General features: G+C 35.6%; 1 protein-coding gene across 6 annotated transcripts in view; it reads right to left on the reverse strand.

Moving 5' to 3' along the window:
- Nucleotides 1-7,617, reverse strand: part of LOC108969915 (14-3-3 protein zeta) — a 49,597-nt gene that overhangs the window by 24,358 nt on the left and 17,622 nt on the right. The window contains exon 1 of one of the 6 annotated variants that reach the window (XM_018934925.1): nt 3,685-3,768. The exons of 3 other annotated variants lie outside the window; for them this stretch is intronic. The gene's annotated coding sequence lies outside the window, so the exon portion shown is untranslated. Of the gene's footprint in view, nt 1-3,233; nt 3,610-3,642; nt 3,662-3,684; nt 3,769-7,617 lie in introns of those variants that run through there. 2 more of the 6 variants (XM_018934927.1, XM_018934926.1) reach the window with 2 other exon arrangements.

Here is a 7,617-nt window from a genome sequence, read left to right on the forward strand (position 1 = left end):
CTCCGAGATTGTTGGATTTGTAAATATTTAATATTTAAACGGTTAAAAAAAATTAAATGGCTGATTAGAAACCTTAAGGCCTCTTTAGAAGCATACAGCGAAAAATTACTACATATAATATATACAAATGTACACACATATGGACCTTTGTATGATTGGCTGTAAGTTCAACAAACGAATGTCGTCTTTATAGCACACGCGACAACGCGTCTGTGAAAATGTTTTCATTCGAATGCAAAAGCAAATATCAAAAGATATTAGCAGATGGAAAGAGCAAACAGTAAGAAGAAAAAAAATAAGGATGAAAATGAATACGTTGCTAAGCGAATCTTTTCAAAAAATTTAGGTGAAGGTAAAGTCGCATATACCAGACGGACATACATAAAGGCGCTTATAGGCAAGAACATGGCCAAGAACAGGGCGGGGGGATAAAACGACTCAATTTGGTAAAACAAATAAATGTCGAAAAATAAAGCAAATTAATTAAAAAAGTTTTAAGGCGACGAAAGGACGGCGAGAACGTTGAAGAAAACCACACATTGATAACTATGTACTACATACATAGTATGTATGTATACCGCATTGAATGTACATACTAAGCTGGCGACGGCGACGACTTAAATTGAATGAATGGGTGAGTAAACTCAAACTCAATACAGCCACCTCCTCATATACATATGTATATCTCATATATATAAATGAAAGTATATTTGTGTTATGTATGCAAGCCAATAAAATATAAATCAAGCGTAAAAAATAAAATACCAAATACATGAGATGACAAGACAGAATCAGTGATAAATAAAATAGGATATAATTTACAAATATATTTGTATATCACCGCAAAATCTATGCTAATAAACCCAATGAATCATATAATTGCTTTCACGCAGCATTCCTTCAAATGTTGTAAAGGGAACAAGCAGAAATATGAGGTTATATAGAAACCAATGAAGAATACCAAAACTCCTTGGCAAAACCGACATGTGCCACCCACACACTAAGGTGCAAGAGCTCGTCTAACTAATTTCGGCACGCACCGAACGGAATTGCGCAGGTAATTAAGAAGTTTATTGAACACCAACGTGGCATTTGCGAAACATATACATGCATACGCATGGCAAAAAGTATAAGTAATCAGAAGAAAATTATACCCACCCACCGAATGGGCTTTCAAAAACTTCAAATACACAAAATGCGTGGTAAGCAGAAAAGTTGGGCGTTGAAGGATTTGTGTGTATGTACGTCTATGGCATGGAGGAGGGCGTTGCAGAATAGCAATTCGTTGACTTTCTTTAGTTTCGTTGCGCTGGTATATTCGAATTGGTGAACTCTGTGTAAAAAGGTTGTCGAAATCTTATTACAAGTTCAAAAGGCACGCTGCCAGCGACGAACAAAGGAGCCAACGTCTGGGAATACACAGCTAATGGTAATGACATTAGAAAATATGGCAATTTAGATGCTCCAAGTTAAAAAGGTTCGTCGCAACCCACACTTGTGACAAATGTAAAAGCTTTCTAAATAGATGTGTGTACAATAAATCGAAAGAAATTAAATTTATAAAGTGAAAAGTTCCAACAAAATATTCCACAAAGTAAACACAAAAGGATATGCTGTCAAATTGTATAGGGTTGCCATTAATAAATTATGCTCTAAAAGTACAAAGAAGGAAAAAACGTATTTGTATGCAAACAAGTAACAAGTATTTGAGTGTTATTCATAATTTATGTAAAACAATTTTTTTATTTAATTATATCGCTTGTGTATTCGATTTTTATATATTTTTTGCTCAGTTTGTTTCTCCATGACGCCAGAGTACCGCATTGTAGCACTATCAACACCACTATATACTTATAAATATAGTACTATGTACATGTCTCTGTATATATGCATTATGTGCAGTGATGCATCATAACGCAGCGGCGCGCATTCTTTGTGCATCTATCATAAATTTATAATTAAAACTAAATGGAAGAGAATATAAAAGCGCATTATAACGAGCGAAGCTAATGGTTCTAATAAAAAATGTATTAATAAGGCAAAAGTCGAATATCATAAGATGAGAGAAGTGTTCGTAAATGCTGCGCAAAAGCATATTTATTTTCATGTGGGCATCAACAGTGGAGTACAAAATTAATGAAAGATATAAAAACTGGCGTAATATGAGAAATGAATGAACGCTAACAGCTGGAAGCTGTTAATTAGAAGTATTTCTGACGAAAACATAAAATTACTAATCAACATAACGTCACCTAAAATGCAAAACAGCCTAACATTAGTTTCCATAAGTTTACAGGTTTTGGAGTTTTGGTTAAAAATGGGTATATATTGGTTATATCTGACAGCGCAAGCTGTAGATAATCGTAAGCAATAAAAAACTCAATTTCGATTTTTTATTTGATACGCTGTTTTTCATTTTAGACGAAACAGTTAAACCTAAATCACTAATAGAAAAAGTTATATTGTACTAATTTCCTTTACAAATTTCATTTGCATTTTACGTATTTTACATAAAAAATTGTTTATTCTTATCGCTTACGCATATGGCAACACACCCTTGACCTCCACGGCATGTGACAAATAAGCAAAAATTTATGAAACTAAAAAGTCAAATAAAAGATAACTGGCGTCATGCTAATGAAATGCAAAGGAGTGGCAGAAATGTTTGCTGATACAACTGACTGGTTAACTCAACGTATAGTGGCGTAGCAAAATGAGAATACTAGAGTTTACGCAAAAGTGGGTACGCTTGGTCAAAGAGAAAGAAAGTTGCGTACAAATTTCTGCTATTTTGGAAACCTTTTTTCGCAAAATATTTATATTATAGTTATGTATGTGTTTATTATGTTTATATGTTGGCAAAATATAAATTATAGACTTTTTCAAATATTATATACAAATAAATTCGCAAACATAACCTAAAATATAGACTAATTAAAAATTTTAGACCACCATAGCGAATATTTCGGACAGCCGTAGCAACATTTATGAAATTATATTAAAAGTTGAAGCCACAATTCGAACTCTAACTAACACCTGCTTAATTCACTTCTTAAACACACAGAAAATTCACATTTAAACGGCAATTTCAACTTGGCAATATCATCATAATTATTTTACTTTCACAAACTACAAAAGGAAGTTGAGAAAAACAATTTCTCCATTAATAAAGATACTTCTTTAAACATAAGTTTGTATATATGTATGCTACTCTCTAATTATTTTCTTTTTACCTTAACTAACTTATAGTTGTACAAATGTGTATAAGTATCTAGGTATGTTTTTCTCCAATACTTCTACTGCTCCTAATCTAAGCAAAAATGCAACGCCTAACAAATCCAATTACGAATTTAGCTGCAGAATGAGCCAACACAGATGTTGCAGATTCTGCGGCACAAAATTGCGAGACACTGCCGCCGACTTAGTGGCTTCTACAAACGACACGTTCAAATACTTTACACGTTTTCACGGCTTTTCACAAATCAATATGTGGTTTTTCTACAACTTTGCCAGCACTTTTTACTTTATTGCTTGCTTTTAGTCATTTGTTACACACTTCGCAAATGTGGAAAATTTCGCACTGCAACCAAAACGAATAAGTGTCTTTGTGTGTATATATGTGAGTGTTTGATTTTTATTTACTTTTTCTTTCTTTGTTTGCAGAATAAATTTAATGGTACTGACTTTTTCTTTATAATTTGCTATTTTGCGTTCACGCAACACCGACAAGAAACATGCTAACACGCTTCTCACCGCAACTTAACTACCAACATGCCAATTGGCCAAATTGGAGTTGAGCATCAAAAACGCAAACGCCGAATGAGCCTCGGCAATTGGACAAAGCAACGAGAACGACTACGCGAGTAGCTGCAAATCAGCGAGATGACGCATGAGCGCCGCAAACAAATGGGCGAGCGAGTTAGTGAGAGGAAAACTAAGCTAGGAACGATTATGTATATACTGTTTGTGGCACTCGCTGGAGCGAATTTGGAGCCGACCGGGCAAAAAGCTGCAAGCATAGAAATATACACATACTCGTATAGCTAAAAAAAAAACTCGTGCACAGCATATAAAGGTGGAGAGTGTGTAAAGCGCCGATGGCAACGATTACTTTGCAGGACTGACGCCGTCAACTACGTCGACGTACTGACTGGGCAGCACGACTCGACAAGCTGAAGCTTGACGAAACGTAAGCGAGATTTCAAAACTACCTTATATACAGCGTAGTACACACATACACATATTTAGGTATATACATAGCTAGACCGAGACAATGGCATATCAATTGTATGTGCAACGTAGAAGCTTAGCTGTGGCCCAATATAAACGCATGCGGCAGCCAAAAGCTGCAGCACGCGGAGGCCAATGTTAGCTAGTCCATGCCGCTGGCCACTTTTATGTTACTACAGCAACAACTCAGTGCTACATACCAAAGCGGCAAGCCGAGTACAGTAGTGTGCAGAGATGGCAAAATTGCAGTGGCAAAGCGGCAGCGGAGAAAAAATCAAAATGCCGACTGCAGCGAGTGAGACAAGTTGGTGTCGGATTAGGTATCGAGTGCATGATGATTACATTTTTCCATAGCATTGGAATTCCGTGAATGCGTACGTACATATATGTATATGAGCACATGCATGCGTATAACTCGATTTTCGAGTTCCCAACAAGCAATGGCGTGGCCTGAACTTAATGCAACTTCGTGTGCACTAAACTATGCGCGTTGCTATGGGCCACCAACAGTACTAGATTGCTACTTTACAGTAGCAATGAAAAAAACTTAGAAAACGATGAGTAATATGCGGCAATTGAAAATAGAGTGAGGCAATGGTATTATCGTTGCGATTGTTGTTGTTGCAGTAGTCATTAATTTTTTAAATTATGCTGCTACTGTGCTGCGTCATCTTGCGCAGTTGATATTGGAAGAAAACAATGTCGAAGAGTCTGTGACGGCGTTGCAATCAGCTAACTGCTTGTAATTGCCGCTGAAAAAATTCAGCAATTACGAATGTACGAGTATGTAAGAGCTTACGTGTGTCTTCGATAATGCCCAGGCTGCAGTTAGGCGTTAATTATGAAAATTCTGCAGCTATAATTTATGCTTATTTAAGCACTTCTTAGTATACACAATAGAAATATAGTTTTGTGAACCGAGTTGTTGGAATTTTTCTTAATGTTGTTGTTATGAGGTTCCGTGGTTCAATGCTTTGGTCACCCCTGGCAAGTGTACCACCAATGGGGTAGCCCACGAACATCCGTTTGAAGGCGAGCTAAAGTGAGACCCCAGGGTTATGCTTTGGGTTTGAGACCCGCCACGTAAAAGAACGTCCCCAATGAAAGCAAAACTACAGCCTCGGAAAAGAAACCCCCCCATAACAGTATTACTTATTTATTTATATAAATTATCGGCGAACTGAGCTGAGTCGATTTAGCCATGTCCATCTGTATATACGCGAATTACTCACTCAGTGAGATATCGGTCTGCAATTTTGAAGACGTCATTTTTTTTCCAAGAAGCTGCTCATTTTACCGCCTATATGGGACCATTATATCTGGATTAAAATCAATTTTAATAGCCTCGGAGCACCCAAAATTACTGCTTTTGCTTGATTTTTATATCACAAAATTATAATTTCCATAAAATCACGTAATATAATATTTGACATGTATAAACATTAATAACAAAATACTAAGAAATATTAACTATATGTAGGTATGTATGCATGTATAACGGCATCTGGAGAATACAGTACAATTTTGGCATTAAGTAAATGATTCGCTGGTGAAAACTTTCAAATCCACTCGTCTCTTGCTTATACTATATAAATTAAAGCTAAACATAGACCAAACACAAGGAACTACTGTTGAATGACATAAAATACTCCTAAGTGCAAGCAAATGGAATTCCGTGTGCAGAGATGCATTCAAGTTTCACAAGCATTTATTGACCCGAAAAAGTGCCATACACGAGGCGACGCATTGGTCTTTTGGCTGCAGCCATTACTATATACAGCCAGGTATATATATGTATATATGTGTGTGTGTTGAATATGCTCGTGCATGCATGGCAGCATGAATTACTTGTAGCTCTGCCGCCAAAACGATTCCGTACGGCAATTCCACCCACGCATTTAGTATTTATAGGTTCACACAAATGAACAAATATACAAGCGGGCAAACATATAGCTGGCTTATTAAACCGAAGCATATATAGAAATGAATATGGACGAGCATTTGTGCGCCAGGTTTGTATGATAATTGTTGATAGCAAGAGATTTGGTGAATTAATTTAATTTTCAATTGTCATTTGCACGAAAGCGGTAGCTTAAAACGTACTCAGACAACGCAAACACACATGCACACACATACACCACATACACTTATAACACAAACAAACCAATAGAACTGTAGCTAACAGACAATAGTGGAAAGGCAGTCAGGCAGTGCATTCTGTAGCTCTTTCGCCACACAATTTCCGAGGTCAATGTGTCAATTACCAGCCAGACACACTCTACTTCATTCTATTCAAAAAGTCTTATGAAAATTAAATCAGAAAACTCATGCAAGTTGAAAGCATAGAAAATGCAAATGTAAAAAAAAAATAGAGAAAAAAAACGAATGAAAGTATTGCATAAACAACAGTAAACTATTTGAGCAGACACACATGCGCGCACACACACAGCACGTCGTACCGTTACTTATTAAAAATCATAAATGTATGAATGTCAGAAACAGTTAGGAAAAAAACGAAGGAAGGAATAAAAGGCTAGAATTTAATTGAAAAACTAACAATGATAGTAGTTAAGAAAATGAAAAAAAAGAGAAAAAAAAAGAGAAAAAAAATTCAAAAAAAAATATTAAAACGAAAAATAAGAAAAGTTTGAAATAGTTGAAAAGCTACACCATACATTTAAAATAAGCATGTGTTTGTGTAAAAAATCGTTCAAGTGTAGCGGGGAGCGTTTGCAGCGCCAATAGCTAATCGAAAAATGTATGCAATATTGGAGGTTATGTGCAGGATTTAGAGATTCGTTACACTTGACGGCGTGTAGATTCGTATGAATGTTATGCGAATGCTACACATAAACGGAATGAAGAATAATTTAATAGATAGAGAGAAAATAGGTATAAACCAAAAATAAAATATTTTTAAAACAAAAAGAAGATTCATGAAGACCCCTGAAAAACTAATGGATTTTAGGAAAATTATTTTAGCGAGAATATACAGGAAGAATGATTCTAACATTTTTAAGGGAAATTTATTTTAGTAAAAATATACAAGACAAGTAAGGAAGGGTAAGTTCGGGTGTCACCGAACATTTTATACTCTCGCATAACAAGTTTCATCAAGATATCTCAATTTTTACGAAGGGATAGGCAGACATCCGGATTTCAACTCTACTCATCACCCTGATCACTTTGGTATATGTAACCATATATCTGACGATATATACCGTTATTTTATTAGCAACTTTATTATGAGAGTATAAAAATGATGCTCTCTGTATTACATGAAGATATCTGAGAGATTTACCGATATTTTCGGTGAAAAATTAGGTTAGGTTAGGTTAGGCACTGAGTTCTTCGTGTTCGATATCAGGGACCTTGAAAAGTTATAGT

This window comes from Bactrocera latifrons, unplaced genomic scaffold, assembly GCF_001853355.1.
Source record: "Bactrocera latifrons isolate USDA-ARS-PBARC rearing strain unplaced genomic scaffold, ASM185335v1 scaffold_27, whole genome shotgun sequence".
NCBI lineage: Eukaryota > Metazoa > Arthropoda > Insecta > Diptera > Tephritidae > Bactrocera > Bactrocera latifrons.